Raw genomic sequence first — 26,097 nt, 5'->3', positions numbered from 1 at the left:
GCCCGCCCTCTGCAACCTCCCGGTTCTTGCAGACTGAGGGGCTACCTCTGGAACAGGACGAGCAGCCATGTCCGACCGAAGATCAGTATCAGCTGGAGACAGAGCCTGAAACCAGTTCGTCAGACAAACTGGAGAGGCCTTCCGTTCGGCCCTCCAGAGTGTTTTTCGCCCTCTGCCACACCTCGAAACGACCTCCCACTCTACCACGGATGAGGGGTCAGCCTCAATGTGGGCAGTATCCCGGGCAGCCACAGCCGTAGCCCGATCGGGGGATGCGTGGGATGAGCTGGCCGTCCCCGACAAACCCCCATCCGGACCCCCACAGTGATGCCCATTGGCAACAGCCTCAAACTGTGAAACCGAAGCCAACACTGCCTGAAGCTGGGAGCGAAGGGATGCCAACTCAGCCCGCATCCCAACACAGCAGTCGCAGTCCCTATCCATTCTAAATACTGGTGTGCAAAGAACGTCTGAACTAATCTACAGAGAGCACAAACAATTCGACACAAAATTTAAACGGTTATTAAAATACAAGATTGCCTAGTAAATGCAGTAATGCTGCTACTTGCGCACTGCTGACGCACTGCTCGGCGGCAGGAGGAGACTACGCGATTTTACACTATTCAGGAACTTAAACGCGATGCTACAACTCTCAAATACTAAAATACGCCCGAAATTTATGAATTATCAATGCAAGTACCCAAAAACACGCAAAGAAATTAAGAATTAAACTATGTAACAAATAAGTGAGCTAAGAGTATAAGACTCGTTGCTGGCAGCTGCTTATCCAACCGCGGCAGGGAGCACACTGGTTGTGACCTATCGAAACTGGCTGTTCAAAACAAAAACGGAAGACAGACGATTACGCGAATTTACACTATTCAGGTACCAAAACGCGATGCTACAACTCTCAAATACTATAATACGCCCGAAATTTATGAATTAAACAATGCAAGTACCCAAAAACATGCAAAGAAATTAAGAATTAAACTATGTAGTAAATAAGTGATCTAAGAGTATACGACTTGCTGCAGGCAGCTGCTTATCCAACGGCGGCAGGGAGCACACATATTACGTCACAGTGGACAGAAAGTGAAATACATCACAGTGGATGTCTTGTATATTATGTTCCTTTCCTGTCACGTGGTGTAAAACGCTATGCCTAAAACTTCACATCTGTAGCACGTTGTTCTTAGAGTTCCTTTCGATTTTCCTGCTATGCAGCATTCTCTAATTTTCTGTGGCACCACAGCTACCGGATCACTTTATTCATCAGATCCGATTTCATGATGCACTTACCTTGATATGAATATCCTTCAGGGCCACCAAAATGTCTAGAGATTGTTGCATTGGAAATCTGGTAATATATAAGAATGTCGCGCCGAAACTGCAGTTGTGGCGTATTAATAGAGAAGCCACGCGCACACACGATTCATGTACAGACACATTCAATAGCCATACTAAATTGGCCACCATATTTTTTCCCTCTGATACCGTATATAACGCTATATATTCATCCATTCGGTCGGTTCCCTCCATATTTTTGTTGTATTCTCTAAAAACATGTGATCTGGACAGCAGGGTTCTTTCCTTCACTTGATTGGAGTATTGACCCACAGAGCTCACTGGATTGGTGCGATGGCTGGCCTAAGTAATTGTTACTGCAGTATTACCTAGCCGTCTGGTAATAATCATCCCAGTTTCCTTGCTGCTCATCTAGTCAAAATTTGTCTTAGAGGGTTTAAGTTGATATTCTTTAGGCAGGCGATTCTCACGAACGTCCCAGTTGCACCATAACCGACTGCCGGGGTAGCCGAGCGGTTCTAGGCGCTACAGTCTGAAACCGCGCGACCGCTACGGTGGCAGGTTCGAATCCTACCTCGGGCATGGATGTGTGTGATGTCCTTAGGTTAGTTAGGTTTAAGTAGTTCTAAGTTCTAGGGGACTGATGACCTCAGAAGTTAAGTCCCATAGTGCTCAGAGCCATTTGAACCTTTTTTTTTTTTTTTGCATCATAACCTCGTTCTTTTAGGTCAACCAGCAATGTTGGTGATGTAACAGGTTGTGAAAATAAAATGTGTTGGCAGATTTTTAATTTTTTCAGGTGGTGAATCGATCATCTGATCCAGAGATGCAGCAATTTTCCAAATGTTTTCTAGTACACTTCATTCCTTTATGGATCAGTTCCTTGGTATATTTGAAAATCGACTGTAAGAGCCACGTTTGTGCTTAGGCATCAAGCTTTGTACCAGATGTAGTAGGTTTACCTTTCAGAAACTGTTTCCACCCATGTCACCCAAAATACTTTATTATGCTCTCATCGTAATCCAAATCTTGCTCAGGCTGAAACTAGAGAGGAAACAATTTTCCCAGGTTATGTATTAATGGATGAAGTTTCCACATTTTACAATTTACATTGATTTGTGTGATATTGCATGAGTGAATGAATTTCGTTTCAGTTCTGTCTCTTCTGATCATGTTGGCTCCATTTCGTTTCTCACGTACAACCTAGAATTCCAGCAACATCTTATGCTACGTAGAGAATTATACCCTGAGAATTGGAATTTCTTGAAAACCTATTATCTCTTCATGTGTTATTTTGGGATATGAGCAGCTCCTGAACAAAGCATATTTTGTTGATCCAGTGAAGAGGAATTTAATTATTTCATCATTCCAAAACATTTAAAGCACTGAACTGGAGACAAGCTTCTGTATTTACTATGATCACTGTCGAGAAATGTAACTATATCACTTTGCAGATCCTGCCTTTTCAAATTTCCGATAACATTTTTAAGTTCTCTAGTTCTTCTCTTTCATTTGAACTGATGTTCTCTGGCTTGTTATCGTGATAGAAATCGGTCTCAGGTTCACCGTTTAACCAGTGTTTATTGGTCAAAACTGCTACTGCTCCAGCATGAAATTGTCTTCGTCCAAGATTATTATTATAATCTTTCCACCCCCATCTTCTTCACCAGAATCTTCATCGGACTCCACATTAGCTTCAGGAATCTCAATAAATACGTCTATTGCATCTTCTTTCTCTTCCTCAATAACAGCTAGGACGTCATGCACAGATAGGCCTTTGTGAAAGAAGGAATCATTGCGTTGACTGTTCTGTCTAGTGTTACACATGTGCAACACACAATTGAAAGCTAGATTAGGAACGAATACAATGAACTGCATAATATGACTAATCTGTAACACAAATTTCATCATGCTTAACATTATAATCAAGCAAAAGTTTTAGAAATTGTGTGACACATTACAACAGAAAATTATACTTACTTCTTATTCGAAGACACAATCTTATTCAGAAAAAAAATGTTCACTAATTGAAGCACCAGACACTGTCCTCTTGCTGCTTTCTACTGACAGAAACCCACCTAAGTATGAGAGCGTTCTTATCTGACAGATCTACAACAACAGGCCTTCCAAACACGTGCATTGTTACCAGTAAGAGAAAACAATGATAGAATGTTACGTAGCATATATATTACGCTAGGCTGAAATTGGTTGCCAGCAGTTGTGTAAGTACAAAGGTTAATTAAACAAAACCTACACTGGCACTGTGCTAGAGGGTGGATGTACGAATGGATCCTCTTATGCTAGAAGTGAACGCGTCAGATACTGAACATGGTGTCGAGTGGGATGGTTCTAGTCATTTCTTCGACGATAGTTGACTGCCATGCCAGGTAATAACGGAGACGTCTGCAGCAGGTGACATTACATTCTGTTTAGAAGGTGGAAAGGCAAATGGTGACATGTTCGACATGTTCGCTCAGGCGTCGTGGCAGCAGTCGTGAGTCCGTATCTAAAGCTAAACAGAATGAGCTAGACAGGCTGTGCTCCACTCTTTTATTGCGTCAGAGTCACTGCTCTTCCGCTCCAAAAATAAAGCTCTTGCCAACTATAAGGACGAGGAGAGACCAAGGACTATTTTAATGTAATTTAATAAAGTTTTAAGTTTATTATATTTGCTTTGTTAGCTTTATAAAAGTGACGTCAAAACCAAAGAGAAATAACTCTAATAATACGGTGAACAGTGTAATGTAATTTAATTTAGCCCGACGCGGATCAGCAATCAGCAAACTAGCTCAGTACTCAGGGTGGTTACGGGATTATAAATAATTAATTGTCTCTCTCTTGAATCATCACAGATATTCCTCAATACATACGTATCAAAAGTATTGTTACAACTCATGTGCTTGTAGCACCAGATAATATTTCGTATGATAGTTCCATTTGAAGTAATAAAATCTGTAACTCCAGATAGTGGCTTCGTCTCGAATACCAACATAAGATAACAAGCATAATCTTTTGCAGGTGAAATATTATATTACAACTAGAGCCCTGCGACCAGGCCTTCCTGCCTGTGATATTACCTCGCAACCTTGAGAAAGTCTGAAAGTGAAACATATTTAATTATTTGTAGTTGCCACATAGCTCTTAGAGCTTGAAAGAAAGTTTAGTGTCCTAGCCGGCGGCCCTTCTCGAAGATGAGCTGAAAGAAAATTACTAATTATTTTCTAGTATAGCGCTTAACAATGGTCAGTATTCCGTTAGGGCCAAGTTTACTCAGGACAAGTAAGGTTGAAGAATATACATTATTGAATACCTATACAAATTTTAAGTTATGAACAACAATATTTTTCTTCGTTTTCTACATCTACATCTACATCTATACTCCGCGAGCCACCTTACGGTGTGTGGCGGAGGGTACTTATTGTACCACTATCTGATCCCCCCTTCCCTGTTCCATTCACGAATTGTGCGTGGGAAGAACGACTGCTTGTAAGTCTCCGTATTTGCTCTAATTTCTCGGATCTTTTCGTTGTGATCATTATGCGAGATATATGTGGGCGGTAGTAACATGTTGCCCATCTCTTCCCGGAATGTGCTCTCTCGTAATTTCGATAATAAACCTCTCCGTATTGCGTAACGCCTTTCTTGAAGTGTCCGCCACTGGAGCTTGTTCAGCATCTCCGTAACGCTCTCGCGCTGACTAAATGTCCCCATGACGAATCGCGCTGCTTTTCGCTGGATCTTGTCTATCTCTTCTATTAATCCAACCTGGTAAGGGTCCCATACTGATGAGCAATACTCAAGAATCGGACGAACAAGCGTTTTGTAAGCTACTTCTTTCGTCGATGAGTCACATTTTCTTAGAATTCTTCCTATGAATCTCAACCTGGCGCCTGCTTTTCCCACTATTTGTTTTATGTGATCATTCCACTTCAGATCGCTCCGGATAGTAACTCCTAAGTATTTTACGGTCGTTACCGCTTCCAATGATTTACCACCTATGGCATAATCGTACTGGAATGGATTTCTGCCCCTATGTATGCGCATTATATTACATTTATCTACGTTTAGGGAAAGCTGCCAGCTGTCGCACCATGCATTAATCCTCTGCAGGTCCTCCTGGAGTACGTACGAGTCTTCTGATGTTGCTACTTTCTTGTAGACAACCGTGTCATCTGCAAATAGCCTCACGGAGCTACCGATGTTGTCAACTAAGTCATTTATGTATATTGTAAACAATAAAGGTCCTATCACGCTTCCCTGCGGTACTCCCGAAATTACCTCTACATCTGCAGATTTTGAACCGTTAAGAATGACATGTTGTGTTCTTTCTTCTAGGAAATCCTGAATCCAATCACAAACCTGGTCCGATATTCCGTAAGCTCGTATTTTTTTCACTAAACGTAAGTGCGGAACCGTATCAAATGCCTTCCTGAAGTCCAGGAATACGGCATCAATCTGCTCGCCAGTGTCTACGGCACTGTGAATTTCTTGGGCAAATAGGGCGAGCTGAGTTTCACATGATCTCTGTTTGCGGAATCCATGTTGGTTATGATGAAGGAGATTTGTATTATCTAAGAACGTCATAATACGAGAACACAAAACATGTTCCATTATTCTACAACAGATTGACGTAAGCGAAATAGGCCTATAATTATTCGCATCTGATTTATGACCCTTCTTGAAAATGGGAACGACCTGCGCTTTCTTCCAGTCGCTAGGTACTTTACGTTCTTCCAGCGATCTACGATAAATTGCTGATAGAAAGGGGGCAAGTTCTTTAGCATAATCACTGTAGAATCTTAAGGGTATCTCGTCTGGTCCGGATGCTTTTCCGCTACTAAGTGATAGCAGTTGTTTTTCAATTCCGATATCGTTTATTTCAATATTTTCCATTTTGGCGTCCGTGCGACGGCTGAAGTCAGGGACCGTGTTACGATTTTCCGCAGTGAAACAGTTTCGGAACACTGAATTCAGTATTTCTGCCTTTCTTCGGTCGTCCTCTGTTTCGGTGCCATCGTGGTCAACGAGTGACTGAATAGGGGATTTAGATCCGCTTACCGATTTTACATATGACCAAAACTTTTTAGGGTTCTTGTTTAGATTGTTTGCCAATGTTTTATGTTCGAATTCGTTGAATGCTTCTCTCATTGCTCTCTTTACGCTCTTTTTCGCTTCGTTCAGCTTTTCCTTATCAGCTATGATTCGACTACTCTTAAACCTATGATGAAGCTTTCTTTGTTTCCGTAGTACCTTTCATACATGATTGTTATACCACGGTGGATCTTTCCCCTCGCTTTGGACCTTAGTCGGTACGAACTTATCTAAGGCGTACTGGACGATGTTTCTGAATTTTTTCCATTTTTGTTCCACATCCTCTTCCTCAGAAATGAACGTTTGATGGTGGTCACTCAGATATTCTGCGATTTGTGCCCTATCACTCTTGTTAAGCAAATATATTTTCCTTCCTTTCTTGGCATTTCTTATTACACTTGTAGTCATTGATGCAACCACTGACTTATGATCACTGATACCCTCTTCTACATTCACGGAGTCGAAAAGTTCCGGTCTATTTGTTGCTATGAGGTCTAAAACGTTAGCTTCACGAGTTGGTTCTCTAACTATCTGCTCGAAGTAATTCTCGGACAAGGCAGTCAGGATAATGTCACAAGAGTCTCTGTCCCTGGCTCCAGTTCTGATTGTGTGACTATCCCATTCTATACCTGGTAGATTGAAGTCTCCCCCTATTACAATAGTATGATCACGAAACTTCTTCACGACGTTCTGCAGGTTCTCTCTGAGGCGCTCAACTACTACGGTTGCTGATGCAGGTGGTCTATAGAAGCATCCGACTATCATATCTGACCCACCTTTGATACTTAACCCAGATTATTTCACATTCGCATTCGCTAATAACTTCACTGGATATTATTGAATTCTTTACTGCTATAAATACTCCTCCACCATTGGCGTTTATCCTATCCTTGCGGTATATATTCCATTCTGTGTCTAGGATTTCGTTACTGTTCACTTCCGGTTTTAACCAACTTTCCGTTCCTAATACTATATGCGCACTATTTCCTTCAATAAGAGATACTAATTCAGGAACCTTGCCCTGGATACTCCTGCAGTTTACCAATATTACGTTAACTTTTCCTGTTTTTGGTCTCTGAGGACGGACGTTCTTTATCAACGATGATAATGTCCCCTCTGGTAAGCCGTCAGGTATTTTATCGTTTCGCCCAAGGGGGGGTCCCTCTAACCTAAAAAACCCCCGTGTGCACGCCACACGTACTCTGCTACCCTAGTAGCTGCTTCCGGTGTGTAGTGCACGCCTGACCTGTCTAGGGGGGCCCTACAGTTCTCCACCCAATAACGGAGGTCGATGAATTTGCAACCATTATAGTCGCAGAGTCGTCTGAGCCTCTGGTTTAGATCCTCCACACGGCTCCAAACCAGAGGACCGCGATCGACTCTGGGCACTATGCTGCAGATATTAAGCTCAGCTTGCACTCCGCGTGCGATGCTGGTTGTCTTCATCAAATCAGCCAGCCGCCGGAAGGAACCAAGGATGGGCTCAGAACCCAAGCGGCAGGCGTCATTCGTTCCGACATGTGCTACTATCTGCAGCCGGTCACACCCAGTGCGTTCAATAGCTGCCGGAAGGGCCTCCTCCACATTACGGACGAGACCCCCCGGCAAGCACACCGAGTGCACACTGGCATTCTTCCCCGACCTACCCGCTATTTTCCTGAGGGGCTCCATAACCCGCCTAACGTTGGAGCTCCCTATAACTAATAGGCCCGCCCTCTGTGACTGTCGGGACCTTGCCGGAGAATCGGCCACTGGCCCAACAGGCCAGCTAACATAGAATATTGCAGCAAGATGAATTTCAAACAATCCCTCTTTTCTCTTCAAGTCAAATAACAGAAGAAGCCGACAAACGAATAGAGAGTTCAGAGAGAGTTCAGACACAGAATTTCGAATGTCCATGCAATTCTATATAATGCATTTCTTGACTCGCTGGCATGCTTCACAAGCTATTCATACAATAATTATCGATACTGAAACGTCTCCTTTGAACAATTATACATGACTGTGCTTAAACTGACATACAATATTTTTAGCGCAACGCAATCTGACTTTCAAAAATCCCTACAAAAGAATGGCACTGACTAACATTAACCTATACGTTTCACAAATCACTTACCTCACAAAAATCTTGGTTACTCGAACTACTGCAATACAGCGAGCGCCACTACTGCCAGCTAAATAAAAGATTCAAACTACGGAAGGCACTAACTACTGATAGGGATAGTTAGCAAATGAAAGATATTAATAGAGAACAAACAATGTATTTACCTTAATATCATCAAAAGTCATAATATATATAGCAGTTCATAACATCCATTCTTACAAATATCAAAACTCCGCCATTTGTCTCTCCACATCCACCACTGCTGGCGGCTCACCTCCAACTGCGCAACGCTACGCGCTGTTCACATCCAGCTGCCGCTGCCCAACACTACAACGGCAGACGACAATGCAAACTAGCCACGGATTGCACACAGCACAGCCAGTGATTCCGCCATTTCTCTCTCCACATCCACCACTGCTGGCGGCTCACCTCCAACTGCGCAACGCTACGCGCTGTTCACATCCAGCTGCCGCTGCCCAACACTACAATGGCAGACAACAATGCAAACTAGCCACGGATTGCACACAGCACAGCCGGTGATTCTCACACAGAGCGTTACGTGGCGTTACCAATAAGAAAACCTAAACGGCCTACTTACATAGCCCGTTTCAATACATGGCATTTACACACTTCAAGTTATGATCCCCTCAGGTTATAGAGTAAACTATCTACTGACTACATGTTTTGCTAACAGAGGATTCACATTCTGCCTCAGTTCCAATCGTCGAAATGTGATCCTCATTGTCTCCCTACGCCTCCAAGAGGGAGAAGAAGCCGTTTAAAACTTGAGCAGCTGTTAACGGTTGCCATATTCTGAGCAAATCGTCAAATTCTCCCACAATGGCTGCAGCCACAACCCGATTTAGTATTTTTGTTCCACAGGACTTCAGGAATCAATTTAATACAATCTACCTCCTCTTGGATTTTCATTAAGGGGTTGAACTTCAATAGAAATTTAATGAAAGTCGAATTAAAACTAATAGCTCAAAAGTGAAATCACCTGTGGGTTGGTCTGTAGGAAAGCGTCCAGAACCTGTAAGTAGATAGGTCGAATATCAATTGCGAAGAGTATCTTATGCGGGTGCAAACGAACGTGTCCCTGTACATCCAGAGCCTGGGGAGGGTATTTGTGTTAACGCTGTGTAATCTGATGTTAACCAGTTCGTTGTTCTCCTTTCTCGTGCTCTTCATTTTCGTCATCCATGCTTAAGGAATTTACGAGCAATTGCCTTCACGCTGCAACAACAGTAGAGGATAAAATATTGGGGACAGAAAGAGAGTCGAATATGCCAGTCAAGCTGTAGAAGACTGAATTGATCCATCATTGAAGTGGACGTTGGACTGCGGCTGTCATAAGCTTGTAGAAATAAGGAATACCAACAGCCACACTTTTGTAAAATATGTTAGTTACGCGACCAGTTTCGACACAACATTAATGTCATATTCAGGCCCCTATGCGACCTGAATGTTGATATGCAACCTTCGGTGCTTTAGGAGAGATGCCATTTACATTCACTGCTGTCAAGGATTTTTGTGTGTAAATAGAAATCCATGAGACCAGTGAACATGTATGACACTGAAATGCATGCCCTTCTTGTTTCCTATGTACTATGTTTTTTTTATCTTCCACTGTTACGATACCCGTTTGAGTTTTTTAGCTGTAGTATAACACTCGTAACAGAAATAATAATAATAATAATAATAGTAGTAGTAGTATTACCAGTAGTACAATTTTATTAATCCGAGTGTAATGTTTACAAGGGAACTGGACATGTCATGGTATTATATATCCAGAACTAAAGAAAAATATTTTATGTTTCCAATTTTGTGATTGACTCACGGAATATTTACGTACTAAAATCTAGTACAGCTGCGATTGCTCTGCAGAAACGAAAGTAACATCGGGTGTGCTCCAAAGAATCAGAATAGGACCTAAACTGTTATCGATGCACACAAACGGTTCTTCTGTTAGGTTAAAAGCACTATCTCATTGATCACTGACGATACTGTTGTCTAAAAAAGAGTATCATCTTTAGACGATCGTAATGAAACGGGGAAGGACTTAAACCATATTTCGAATTGTTGAAATGAATACAGTTTTAAACATCGCTGTTTCTCAGCAACCATATATAATTTTCAAACATTGTAATTATACAGCCAACCGGTTGCAAATAACTGTTTAGTACACTGACCTACGTTTCGACATTTTCTCCATAAGAACGAAATTTTGAGAAACCGTAAAATAACATTGCAAACAAGCAATGGTCAGAGTTTACAGCAGCTGTACTCAAATCAAAAATAAAATAAAACACGTTCTAGGATTTGGCACAGTTGCTCTAAATTCTGACCATTGCTTTCTCGCAATGTAATTTTACGGTATCTCAAAATTCCATTCTGATAAAGACACCCTCAATAGGTGTCGAAAGCTAGATCGTTGTACCAAACAGTTATTTTCAACCTGTTGGCAGTATAAGTCCTATGTTTGAGAATCGGATAAATGTAAAATACTGCCTATGACAGTGAGAAACAGTCCGATAGCAGTTGATTAGACAATTAGTGGTGAACATATTGACCACATCACATCGGGTAAGTATTTAGTGGTAACACCAAGAAGGAATAGGAACTCGTGTGAACAAATTTCTTCAGCATTAGGAAAGGCGAATGGAAGACATATTTGTTGAAAGGGGTTGGCAAAGTGCGGCGCATTTGTAAACGGAATCAAAAATGGTTCAAATGGCTCTGAGCACTATGGGACTCAACTGCTTTGGTCGTAAGTCCCCTAGAACTTAGAACTACTTAAACCTAACTAACCTAAGGACATCACACACATCCATGCCCGAGGCAGGATTCGAACCTGCGACCGTAGCGGTCGTGCGGTTCCAGACTGTAGCGCCTTTAACCGCTCGGCCACTCCGGCCGGCTAAACGGAATCGCACACAAAACGTTAGTGTGAGCAGTTTTAGAGCACTGTTCTAGTGTTTGCAGGTCTTAACCGTCTCGATAACTGACATGGAGCGAATTCAGAGGTGTGCCTCTTACGCCGTAACAAGTCAGTACAGTCTATACGAAGCTGTATTCGAAATTCTCAAGGACATAAATGGGGATCCTTGGAAGAGAGAGAGCATTATTCTAGCAATTCCCTGTTGCGTATACAGGATGTTAGGGGTACAGGTAGAAATAGTGTGATTGTTGGTACCTTAACATGTACGCACTTCAGTATGTCCTACAATCTTCCTACAGACACATCACATAATTTACAACCTGATATATTCTGTATGGTCGTAGCTGCCTGTCGGTACAGAATTTTCGTTTTGCGTCCACGTGTCCACACTTCTGTACCTCACCTACTTCCCAGGAAAAATAAAGTTAACTACTTCGTTGCACCATGTGTACTTGGAGTACTAATCAACCTAAAAACATACTACTCATAATAGCTACAATTATTAGCCTTTAAATGAAGTAAATACTGATATACCGTTGTTCAATACTCCCTCCTCTGTAATCTATATAAATATCTGCAATTATGCCGCTAACACCCCATATTTTGTCAACGTGCATTCGAAGAAGACTGTGCGAGCAATTTATTGGTGCCATCATCGTACACTCTCCACATAAAAAGTTCCCAGACTAAGTTTTTTCCAGGTGTACAATCTACGTCAGCATAGTAACTACGGTGACAGCTTCAACTAATAACGGTAAACGACAGATATACATTCCACCTGTCAGCTTTGAGCATGCACTTTTAAGTAGTGGCTATGCAGTCGTGATACAAAAGTCAATGAAGCAATGAACTGAACATCCCTAAATCAAAAGTTCAAGACAATCTCTGGAATGTTTTGAAGAAGAGAGAAGTGTGTGTAACGTTGGTCCTGCACACCGTGACTCATGAACAAAAATATACCTGCTGCGATGTCATTCAAATGCAAAACACGGACAATTACTTTCTGGAGTAGTCATCATGGATGATAAGACTTGCTTTTTTCAGTACTAAACCATCGCAAAATGTCAAAGTCGTGAAATTAACATTCAAGCAAATGTGATGTGCGAGATTAACAAAAGTATAAAGACTTCCCTGACAGTTTCACATGGCTGAACGTTCTGTGCATTGAACTCAAGTGGAGTGGGGGTCTAGTCGATTATTTATTTTATTTTATTTTATTTACATGTCAAGTTCCGTAGGACCAAATTGAGGAGCAAATCTCCAAGGTCATGGAACGTGTCAGTACATGAACTTAGAACGTAAAAGTAATAACAGATAAAAATAAATGTTCATGAACCTGAAAGAAAATCAGTCCATAAGTTTAAGCAAACGCTATCAGCAATACAATGAGAATCAGCTTAATTTTTCAAGGAACTCCTCGACAGAATAGAAGGAGTGACTCATGAGGAAACTCTTCAGTTTCTATTTGAAAGCGCGTGGATTACTGCTAAGATTTTTGAATTCGAGTGGCAGCTTATTGAAAATGGATGCAGCGGTATACTGCACACCTTTTTCCCCTAGAGTTAAGAAAGTCCGATCCAAATGGAGGTTTGATTTCTGCAGAGTATTAACCGAGTGAAAGCTGCTTATTGTTGGAAATAAACTAATATTGGTAACAAGAAACGACAATAAGGAATATACATATTGAGAGGCCAATATCAAAATACCCAGACTCGTGAACAGAGGTCGACAAGAGGTTCGTGAACTCACACCACTTATTGCCCGAACCGCCCGTTTCTGAGCCAAAAACATCCTTCTAGAATGGGAAGAGTTACCCCAAAACATAATACCATACGACATAAGTGAATGAAAATAAGCAAAGTAGACTAATTTATGTGTCGAAGTATCACTCACTTTCGATACCGTTCGAATAGTAAAAATGGCAGTATTAAGTCTTTGAACAAGATCCTGAATGTGGGCTTTCCACGACAGCTTACTATCTATCTGAACACATAGGAATTTGAACCGTTCAGTTTCACTAATCATATGCCCGTTCTGTGACATTAAAACGTCAGGTTTTGTTGAATTGTGTGTTAGAAATTGTAAAAACTGAGTCTTACTGTGATTTAACGTTAGTTTATTTTCTACAAGCCATGAACTGAGGTCATGTACTGCACTACTTGAAACTGAGTCAATGTTGCACACAATATCCTTTACTACCAAGCTAGTGTCATCAGCAAACAGAAATATTTTAGAGTTACCCATAATACTAGAGGGCATATCATTTATATCAATAAGGAACAGGAGCGGCCCCAACACTGATCCCTGGGGCACCCCCCACATGATAGTACCCCACTCAGATCCCACATCACAGCCGTTATCAACATTGTGAATAATGACCTTTTGCTGCCTGTTGCTAAAGTAAGAGGCGAACCGATTGTGAGCTACTCCCCTTATTCCGTAATGGTCCAACTTCTGGAGCAATATTGTGAGATCAACACAGTCAAATGCCTTTGTTAAATCAAAAAATACGCCAAACGTTCGAAACCTTTTGTTTAGCCCATCCAGTACCTCACAGAGAAAAGAGAATATAGTATTTTCAGTTGTCAAACGATTTCTAAAGCTGAACTGTGCATTTGATAGCAAATCGTGTGATATAAAATGATCAATTAACCTTACATACACAGCCTTTTCGATAACTTTTGCAAATACTGATGGCATAGAAATAGGTCTAAAATTATCTACATTATCCCTTTCTCCCTTTTTATGAAGCGGCTTTATTACTGAGTACTTTAATCGCTCAGGAAACTGACCATTCCTAAAGGAAAAATTACAAATATGGCTAAATACGGGGCTAACATGAGCAGCACAGTACTTTAATATTCTACTAGACACTCCATCATAACCATGAGAGTCCTTAGTCTTCAGTGATTTAATTATTGACTCAATCTCCCTCTTGTCTGTATCACAGAGTAGTATTTCAGACGTCAATCTCGGAAAGGCATTTGCTAAGAAATTTATATGATTTCCTGTTGAAACTAAATCTTTATTTAATTCACCAGCAATGCTCAGAAAATGGTTGTTAAATGCTGTACATATATCTGATTTATCAGTAACAGAAACGTTGTTACTGCAAACTGACTTTATATCATCAACCTTGTGCTACTGACCAGACACTTCCTTCACAACTGACCATATGGCTTTAATTTTATCCTGTGAATTAGCTATTCCATTTGCATACCACGTAGTTTTTGCCTTGCTAATAACATTTTTAAGCACCTTACAATACTGTTTGTAATGGGCTACTGTAGCTTGATTGTGACTACTTCTAACATTTTGATATAATTCCAGCTTTGTCCTACATGATATCCTTATCCCACTAGTCAGCCAACCGGACTGTCCATTACTGCTAGTACCCCGTTTAGAATGTTCTAATTGAAAGCAACTCTCACCCTTTTACTAACAGAATGCCCATCTAGTAATGAAGAATGAATAAAAATATTGTCTATGACTGTGCTACTGTTCACCTGCACCCTAGTTGGAAAAAACACAGTTTGCATCAGATCATGTGAATTTAGATCTACCAACATTCTTTTTCTTGCACAATCATGTATAAAATTAATATTTAAGTCACCAGATATAACTACTTTTTGGTACTTCCTACAAAGTGAATCAAGAACCCTCTCACCCTCTCTAGCTTAAGCAAAAATGCTCTGAAGTCGGAGTTAGGGGACCTATAAACAACAGCAATTAGAAGTTTAGTTTCACTAAATTCAACAAATGCTGCAAAACTTTCAAATATCTGTTCAGTGCAGTGTCGTGACTCAAATGAAATACTGTTTTTTACGTACAGAGCCACTCCCCCACCCCGCAAGGAACTCCTTGAGAAACAGCCAGCTAATCTGTAGTCTCGTAAAGGAAGCCTCTGAATTATCAAATTATTTAAGTGGTGCTCTGATATACCAATAATTTCAGAGTTAACATCTATTAGCAGTTCACTAACTTTATCTCTAGTACCTCTTATATTTTGATGAAATATGCTACTTCCTTCTCTACTTGGAAATATTACATCCTCTGGAGGTGAGCCCTTAGTTAGAGGCACTTCCTTTAAGCAGGTATACCTATCAGTTGACTTCAGTCTAAAAAAGGTGCAGCTCTAACACCAACTACTACAGGAACTTTTCCATGAGTGATACCACTACCACCGTCACCACCCACTACACTGTGACCTATAAGCTTAGCCAGCCGCCCCATCCCATACCTATTGACGTGCAAGCCATTCCTAGTGAAACCCCATCTACTGATAGACCCAACTGGCACCACTGAGATGCGATCCATGCCCTCCGCCATCAGTGCCCTCCCCAGCCCCACATTAACGCTCCTAACAGCTGCATTAAGGTGAGGCCGATCATGACGCTGAAACAGTTGCACGAAATGCACATTAGTGCCACCAGTTTGAGTAGCTATCTTAACCAAGTCACCAATGACATCATATACCCCGTCCCTATCGAGACTGTTCCCTGCTCCACCCACTATCACTACCTGATCCTCTTGCGTAAAATTCTTACATAACTCCCCCATGCTTTCAGTCACCTGAGCCAACCCTGCATTAGGCTTCACAATGCCGGTGACCTGGTACTCACTCCCCAACACTTCCTGCAACTGCTGGCCCACACCTGTACTGTGGGAACTACCTAGCAACAGAACCTTCTTTCTGCTAGACTTTGCAACTAACCTAGGCCTCCTAATTGCTAACTATTGCTGCAAGTTACCTACATCTACGGCTACACGAGGCTCCTCTCCACTCAACTCTGACAGTTGGTCGTATCTATTGCATGTATGCAAAGTAAAACTGTCTGAATACCTCCTCTTCCTAGCTACCTTCATGCCAACTGCCAGTTCCCATTCCCCACCACCCTTCACCTACATCTACATCTACATCTACATCTACATTTATACTCCGCAAGCCACCCAACGGTGTGTGGCGGAGGGCACTTTACGTGCCACTGTCATTACCTCCCTTTTCTGTTCCAGTCGCGGATGGTTCCCGGGAAGAACGACTGTCTGAAAGCCTCCGTGCACGCTCGAATCTCTCTAATTTTACATTCGTGATCTCCTCGGGAGGTACAAGTAGGGGGAAGCAATATATTCGATACCTCATCCAGAAACGCACCCTCTCGAAACCTGGACAGCAAGCTACTCCGCGATGCAGAGCGCCTCTCTTGCAGAGTCTGCCACTTGAGTTTGCTAAACATCTCCGTAACGCTATCACGCTTACCAAATAACCCTGTGACGAAACGCGCCGCTCTTCTTTGGATCTTCTCTATCTCCTCCGTCAACCCGATCTGGTACGGATCCCACACTGATGAGCAATACTCAAGTATAGGTCGAACGAGTGTTTTGTAAGCCACCTCCTCTGTTGATGGACTACATTTTCTAAGGACTCTCCCAATGAATCTTAACCTGCTATCCGCCTTACCAACAATTAATTTTATATGATCATTCCACTTCAAATCGTTCCGCACGCATACTCCCAGATATTTTACAGAAGTAACTGCTACCAGTGTTTGCTTCGCTATCATATAATCATACAATAAAGGATCCTTCTTTCTATGTATTCGCAATACATTACATTTGTCTATGTTAAGGGTCAGTTGCCACTCCCTGCACCAAGTGCCTATCCGCTGAAGATCTTCCTGCATTTCGCTACAATTTTCTAATGCTGCAACTTCTCTGTATACAACAGTATCATCCGCGAAAAGCCGCATGGAACTTCCGACACTATCTACTAGGTCATTTATATATATTGTGAAAAGCAATGGTCCCACAACACTCCCCTGTGGCACGCCAGAGGTTACTTTAACATCTGTAGACGTCTCTCCATTGATAACAACATGCTGTGTTCTGTTTGCTATAAACTCTTCAATCCAGCCACACAGCTGGTCTGATATTCCGTAGGCTCTTACTTTGTTTATCAGGCGACAGTGAGGAACTGTATCGAACGCCTTCCGGAAGTCAAGGAAAATAGCATCTACCTGGGAGCCTGTATCTAATATTTTCTGGGCCTCATGAACAAATAAAAAATTCTACAACAGATCGACGTCAGAGATATAGGTCTATAGTTTTGCGCATCTGCTCGACGACCCTTCTTGAAGACTGGGACTACCTGCGCTCTTTTCTTGAAGACTGGGACTACCTGCGCTCTTTTCCAATCATTTGGAACCGTTCCTCTAGAGACTTGCGGTACACGGCAAACTTGCCCCTCCTCAACCTAGCTAGTTCCTCCTTTGCGCATTGTAACTGCACCTGAAGGGCACAGATCTTACGCTCCTGCTCCTCAATTAACTTGTTTCTACTACAGATTCTACGTTCCCAGGAGAGGATCTACCTAAAATGACCACTGGCTTCCCCACAGCATTCCCCCCAATGAAAATACTTTGAACAAATCCCACACCGTAATCCACTACTCACAAACCTACGACAGAGCCCACACTTTTCACTCATGGTAAAATTTTATAGTTACTGGAAAAAACTGAACGTCAACGTTACCAAAGTTCAGTTACACCAGTAGAACTATTTAAGAACTAATAATAATGGTCTCGAAATTCTCTGCCTACTAAGAAAGCAGCTACTTGTATTAATGCTACTACAACACAGCCGATACCAATAACAGCAAAACTTCGTAAAATTACTAGCTAAAACCAAAAAATTAAAACTACCACTGTAACACTAAGCGAGGTTAAAACACTAAATGAAAATTTTACTGTAATATTTCACTAGAAAGAATAATAAACGTCAGTTGGAAACTAAAAAAATGGTTCAAATGGCTTTGAGCACTATGGGACTTAACATCTGTGGTCATCAGTCCCCTAGAACTTAAAACTACTTAAACCTAACTAAGGACATCACACACATCCATGTCCGAGGCAGGATTCGAACCTGCGACCGTAGCAGTCGCGCGGTTCCGGACTGAGGGCCTAGAACCGCTAGACCACCGAGGCCGGCTTGAAAACTAAAGCCCGAAATTTATCAAACGACTTCAACACACTGAAAACTCTAAAAAACACAGCGAGCGAACGATTACAAAAGTTAATTAAGTCTTATTTCGCCACAAACGGCACGCAACACCGCTGAAATCTATTAAATTTAATAACTGTATTACAGAGCACAAATAAGTTTGTCAGTGCTTAGCTTATAACCGCTACAGCTGCAGTGCACGCCACAAAATGTAAACGCACTACTGAGGCGCGAGGCTTAGACGAACGACGAAAGCAGACTGATTATGTAAATGATGTCAAGAATTAAGACCTTATCTTACCTTTTCCCTTTTCTAACTGGTTTTATAAGGTAGCTTTCTTGTCCCTCAATACAAATTTTGCAAATGATTTTAAACTAACTTTTAGATGACCTAGAGACGAAATTTTAAACGTAATTCAGAGCTGGATGATAATGCAACATTAATTCGTATTCTTGTCTGTATGGCCACATAGTTCCCATAAGAGTGAGACTGGAGATGAAAAGGTTCGGTAACGCCAGACACGCTGCAGAACCAGCGTTTTGTGTCGAAAGTATCAGAATCTGTTCCATGTGTTGTTTAGGGAATTCGGTAATGGCCGCTTGACGGAACTGCTACAGCTGAAAGCACTAGTATCACCTCTACAACGTGGCCTCATGGCCCCCCAGAGCCAGAGTCAGGAATCTGATGCAGTAGTGCGACGTCAGCGCGAGGTCTGTATTCAACAGATAGCAGGTGAAACAGATTTTCACTCACCAAAATACACAATTTGTAAAAAGTGCTATGGTATCTTCCAGAAACAAAACTAAAACGCACTAAATAATTATTGAAATAAAAATAAATTTTCTAACATGACACGTGTTTAGATCGAATTAAAACGTATAAAATTAATTCTCCTAGCCCCATACACACGTGAGTGTGAATTTTTAATGGCTCTGAAAATATTTGTAAGATTTACAACGAAAAATGTGTGGCGCATGCAATACGTGGTTGACGTGACAATATTTCACCTGCAAATTATTATCTGTTACATCTGTCACAGGGTTTTCGCTATTAATCGCTCAACTGTTTTCGGAGCTATTAAAAATTCACAGTCACAAATTTTCATTTTCTCTATGGGGTTAGGAATCTGTACTGGGCTAGGAGAAATTATTTTACATTCTTTAGTTCGCTTTAAAAACGTTTTACATAAAAGTTTATGTTTATTTAATTAATTATTTTATTAACATAGTTTCGAAACTTTTGGACTGACGATGCACATCTCGCACAGAAACCATGAAAGTAAGGTATAGATCAGAGCACGTTCTGAGGCGTACAGTCTGCCTTCTTTCGCTAAAGACGCGAATGGAATAGAACAGGAAATGGATAATAATGGTACGTTGTACTCTCCGCCACGCACTGTACACTGGATTGTGGAGTATAGACCCCATATGTAGATGTAGAACTTTCTACAATGTTGCCCAGTCACTTTAACGTGGCCATCTGTGAAAAATCTGACTATCTTTTGTAGCACAGACTGCTACGAGACGTACAGGAAGAGAGTCAGGTTTTGGAAGGAGCCGACAGAGATGTGGAGCCGTACCAACTCCACTGCTGTGGCCAGCTGAGCTAGGATTCCCAGATGAAGATCATGGAGCGAACAGGCGATCGGAGTGGTCCCATACATCCTAGATTGGGTTTAAATCAAGGGGGGGGGGTGAAGGGGTGGGGGGGGGGGCTGGCCAGGGGAGTACAGCAAACTCATCCTGGTGCTTTCCGAGCCGCGCACATACTCTGCGAGCTGTGTCACATGTTGCATTGTCATCCTGCTAGAAGCATGTAGGGCGGAATACTGTCTCCGAGGAACTCAGACTTGTGTTGATCCAATGTGGCTTACAGAATGGCGACGTCAAGCACGGAATGCTACGAAAACTTTCCGCAGACCATTTCGCTCCCTCCTCCGGCGTGGACTCTTCCGATGATTGTTGCAGGGTGTTTGTTTCCAGATGTTTTACGCCGTTTACACGTCAGCAGCCATCTTTTGTATGGACATAAAAAGTGACTCACCTGAAAATTCTACCTGCTGCCGCTCAGTCGACGTCCAGTTGCGGCACTGGCATTCAAACTACAGCCTTCGTCAACGATGAACAGCAATCAGCACGGTTACATGAACCACGCGTCTTCTCCGAAGGCGCATACGCAGCAACGTTCGTTGCACGGTCCTTGATCAGATACTGTTGGCAGACTCTTGGTTATCTTGGCGGTCAGTTACTCAACAGTTGCAAGTCTGCTCGCCCATATTCACCTGTACAGCCGTCACCCCGTCATTTGTGGCCCATGGTGTACCACAGTTGCCTCGGCGCCCGATTTTGGATAGCGCCATACGCGGTATTACTTCATAGTGGCATGCGAACACAGACTTAGCCGTTTCGACAATGCTGCCACCCTTGACCTAAAGGCCACCGATCATCGCCTTTTTGACGTCAGATAAACCGCTTCTTTTCCTCATCGGGACACAAGCTTTATATACTCTCCATTGCTATTGCTGCCACCTGCCATTTGTGAGTGATTATTGCACGTTGGCGTCGAACATAGAAGGTGATCACATTAACACGAGTAGTCACTTTAAAATGGCTGGATCGTGTAGTTTCTCCCTATAATACGTGTTAATTTTCCGGTATAGTGTGCTGAAGCGACGATCAATAGTTTCCTCCATACGTACAGCAAGTGCCCTCCGCCATCAGTGCCCTCCCCAGCCCCACATTAACGCGCCTAACAGCTGCATTAAGGTGAGGCCGATCATGACGCTGAAACAGTTGCACGAAATGCACATTAGTGCCACCAGTTTGAGTAGCTATCTTAACCAAGTCACCAATTACATCATATACCCCGTCCCTATCGAGACTGTTCCCTGCTCCACCCACTATCACTACCTGATCCTCTTGCGTAAAATTCTTACATAACTCCCCCATGCTTTCAGTCACCTGAGCCAACCCTGCATTAGGCTTCACAATGCCGGTGACCTGGTACTCACTCCCCAACACTTCCTGCAACTGCTGGCCCACACCTGTACTGTGGGAACTACCTAGCAACAGAACCTTCTTTCTGCTAGACTTTGCAACTAACCTAGGCCTCCTAATTGCTAACTATTGCTGCAAGTTACCTACATCTACGGCTACACGAGGCTCCTCTCCACTCAACTCTGACAGTTGGTCGTATCTATTGCATGTATGCAAAGTAAAACTGTCTGAATACCTCCTCTTCCTAGCTACCTTCATGCCAACTGCCAGTTCCCATTCCCCACCACCCTTCACCTACATCTACATCTACATCTACATCTACATTTATACTCCGCAAGCCACACAACGGTGTGTGGCGGAGGGCACTTTACGTGCCACTGTCATTACCTCCCTTTTCTGTTCCAGTCGCGGATGGTTCCCGGGAAGAACGACTGTCTGAAAGCCTCCGTGCACGCTCGAATCTCTCTAATTTTACATTCGTGATCTCCTCGGGAAGTACAAGTAGGGGGAAGCAATATATTCGATACCTCATCCAGAAACGCACCCTCTCGAAACCTGGACAGCAAGCTACTCCGCGATGCAGAGCGCCTCTCTTGCAGAGTCTGCCACTTGAGTTTGCTAAACATCTCCGTAACGCTATCACGCTTACCAAATAACCCTGTGACGAAACGCGCCGCTCTTCTTTGGATCTTCTCTATCTCCTCCGTCAACCCGATCTGGTACGGATCCCACACTGATGAGCAATACTCAAGTATAGGTCGAACGAGTGTTTTGTAAGCCACCTCCTCTGTTGATGGACTACATTTTCTAAGGACTCTCCCAATGAATCTTAACCTGCTATCCGCCTTACCAACAATTAATTTTATATGATCATTCCACTTCAAATCGTTCCGCACGCATACTCCCAGATATTTTACAGAAGTAACTGCTACCAGTGTTTGCTTCGCTATCATATAATCATACAATAAAGGATCCTTCTTTCTATGTATTCGCAATACATTACATTTGTCTATGTTAAGGGTCAGTTGCCACTCCCTGCACCAAGTGCCTATCCGCTGAAGATCTTCCTGCATTTCGCTACAATTTTCTAATGCTGCAACTTCTCTGTATACAACAGTATCATCCGCGAAAAGCCGCATGGAACTTCCGACACTATCTACTAGGTCATTTATATATATTGTGAAAAGCAATGGTCCCACAACACTCCCCTGTGGCACGCCAGAGGTTACTTTAACATCTGTAGACGTCTCTCCATTGATAACAACATGCTGTGTTCTGTTTGCTATAAACTCTTCAATCCAGCCACACAGCTGGTCTGATATTCCGTAGGCTCTTACTTTGTTTATCAGGCGACAGTGAGGAACTGTATCGAACGCCTTCCGGAAGTCAAGGAAAATAGCATCTACCTGGGAGCCTGTATCTAATATTTTCTGGGCCTCATGAACAAATAAAAAAATTCTACAACAGATCGACGTCAGAGATATAGGTCTATAGTTTTGCGCATCTGCTCGACGACCCTTCTTGAAGACTGGGACTACCTGCGCTCTTTTCTTGAAGACTGGGACTACCTGCGCTCTTTTCCAATCATTTGGAACCGTTCCTCTAGAGACTTGCGGTACACGGCAAACTTGCCCCTCCTCAACCTAGCTAGTTCCTCCTTTGCGCATTGTAACTGCACCTGAAGGGCACAGATCTTACGCTCCTGCTCCTCAATTAACTTGTTTCTACTACAGATTCTACGTTCCCAGGAGAGGATCTACCTAAAATGACCACTGGCTTCCCCACAGCATTCCCCCCAATGAAAATACTTTGAACAAATCCCACACCGTAATCCACTACTCACAAACCTACGACAGAGCCCACACTTTTCACTCATGGTAAAATTTTATAGTTACTGGAAAAACTGAACGTCAACGTTACCAAAGTTCAGTTACACCAGTAGAACTATTTAAGAACTAATAATAATGGTCTCGAAATTCTCTGCCTACTAAGAAAGCAGCTACTTGTATTAATGCTACTACAACACAGCCGATACCAATAACAGCAAAACTTCGTAAAATTACTAGCTAAAACCAAAAAATTAAAACTACCACTGTAACACTAAGCGAGGTTAAAACACTAAATGAAAATTTTACTGTAATATTTCACTAGAAAGAATAATAAACGTCAGTTGGAAACTAAAAAAATGGTTCAAATGGCTTTGAGCACTATGGGACTTAACATCTGTGGTCATCAGTCCCCTAGAACTTAAAACTACTTAAACCTAACTAAGGACATCACACACATCCATGTCCGAGGCAGGATTCGAACCTGCGACCGTAGCAGTCGCGCGGTTCCGGACTGAGGGCCTAGAACCGCTAGACCACCGAGGCCGGCTTGAAAACTAAAGCCCGAAATTTATCAAACGACTTCAACACACTGAAAACTCTAAAAAACACAGCGAGCGAACGATTACAAAAGTTAATTAAGTCTTATTTCGCCACAAACGGCACGCAACACCGCTGAAATCTATTAAATTTAATAACTGTATTACAGAGCACAAATAAGTTTGTCAGTGCTTAGCTTATAACCGCTACAGCTGCAGTGCACGCCACAAAATGTAAACGCACTACTGAGGCGCGAGGCTTAGACGAACGACGAAAGCAGACTGATTATGTAAATGATGTCAAGAATTAAGACCTTATCTTACCTTTTCCCTTTTCTAACTGGTTTTATAAGGTAGCTTTCTTGTCCCTCAATACAAATTTTGCAAATGATTTTAAACTAACTTTTAGATGACCTAGAGACGAAATTTTAAACGTAATTCAGAGCTGGATGATAATGCAACATTAATTCGTATTCTTGTCTGTATGGCCACATAGTTCCCATAAGAGTGAGACTGGAGATGAAAAGGTTCGGTAACGCCAGACACGCTGCAGAACCAGCGTTTTGTGTCGAAAGTATCAGAATCTGTTCCATGTGTTGTTTAGGGAATTCGGTAATGGCCGCTAGACGGAACTGCTACAGCTGAAAGCACTAGTATCACCTCTACAACGTGGCCTCATGGCCCCCCAGAGCCAGAGTCAGGAATCTGATGCAGTAGTGCGACGTCAGCGCGAGGTCTGTATTTAACAGATAGCAGGTGAAACAGATTTTCACTCACCAAAATACACAATTTGTAAAAAGTGCTATGGTATCTTCCAGAAACAAAACTAAAACGCACTAAATAATTATTGAAATAAAAATAAATTTTCTAACATGACACGTGTTTAGATCGAATTAAAACGTATAAAATTAATTCTCCTAGCCCCATACACACGTGAGTGTGAATTTTTAATGGCTCTGAAAATATTTGTAAGATTTACAACGAAAAATGTGTGGCGCATGCAATACGTGGTTGACGTGACAATATTTCACCTGCAAATTATTATCTGTTACATCTGTCACAGGGTTTTCGCTATTAATCGCTCAACTGTTTTCGGAGCTATTAAAAATTCACAGTCACAAATTTTCATTTTCTCTATGGGGTTAGGAATCTGTACTGGGCTAGGAGAAATTATTTTACATTCTTTAGTTCGCTTTAAAAACGTTTTACATAAAAGTTTATGTTTATTTAATTAATTATTTTATTAACATAGTTTCGAAACTTTTGGACTGACGATGCACATCTCGCACAGAAACCATGAAAGTAAGGTATAGATCAGAGCACGTTCTGAGGCGTACAGTCTGCCTTCTTTCGCTAAAGACGCGAATGGAATAGAACAGGAAATGGATAATAATGGTACGTTGTACTCTCCGCCACGCACTGTACACTGGATTGTGGAGTATAGACCCCATATGTAGATGTAGAACTTTCTACAATGTTGCCCAGTCACTTTAACGTGGCCATCTGTGAAAAATCTGACTATCTTTTGTAGCACAGACTGCTACGAGACGTACAGGAAGAGAGTCAGGTTTTGGAAGGAGCCGACAGAGATGTGGAGCCGTACCAACTCCACTGCTGTGGCCAGCTGAGCTAGGATTCCCAGATGAAGATCATGGAGCGAACAGGCGATCGGAGTGGTCCCATACATCCTAGATTGGGTTTAAATCAGGGGGGGGGGGTGAAGGGGTGGGGGGGGGGGGCTGGCCAGGGGAGTACAGCAAACTCATCCTGGTGCTTTCCGAGCCGCGCACATACTCTGCGAGCTGTGTCACATGTTGCATTGTCATCCTGCTAGAAGCATGTAGGGCGGAATACTGTCTCCGAGGAACTCAGACTTGTGTTGATCCAATGTGGCTTACAGAATGGCGACGTCAAGCACGGAATGCTACGAAAACTTTCCGCAGACCATTTCGCTCCCTCCTCCGGCGTGGACTCTTCCGATGATTGTTGCAGGGTGTTTGTTTCCAGATGTTTTACGCCGTTTACACGTCAGCAGCCATCTTTTGTATGGACATAAAAAGTGACTCACCTGAAAATTCTACCTGCTGCCGCTCAGTCGACGTCCAGTTGCGGCACTGGCATTCAAACTACAGCCTTCGTCAACGATGAACAGCAATCAGCACGGTTACATGAACCACGCGTCTTCTCCGAAGGCGCATACGCAGCAACGTTCGTTGCACGGTCCTTGATCAGATACTGTTGGCAGACTCTTGGTTATCTTGGCGGTCAGTTGCTCAACAGTTGCAAGTCTGCTCGCCC

This window comes from Schistocerca serialis, chromosome 6 (assembly GCF_023864345.2).
Source record: "Schistocerca serialis cubense isolate TAMUIC-IGC-003099 chromosome 6, iqSchSeri2.2, whole genome shotgun sequence".
In the NCBI taxonomy this organism is placed as follows: domain Eukaryota; kingdom Metazoa; phylum Arthropoda; class Insecta; order Orthoptera; family Acrididae; genus Schistocerca; species Schistocerca serialis.
This window is presented reverse-complemented; position numbering follows the sequence as displayed.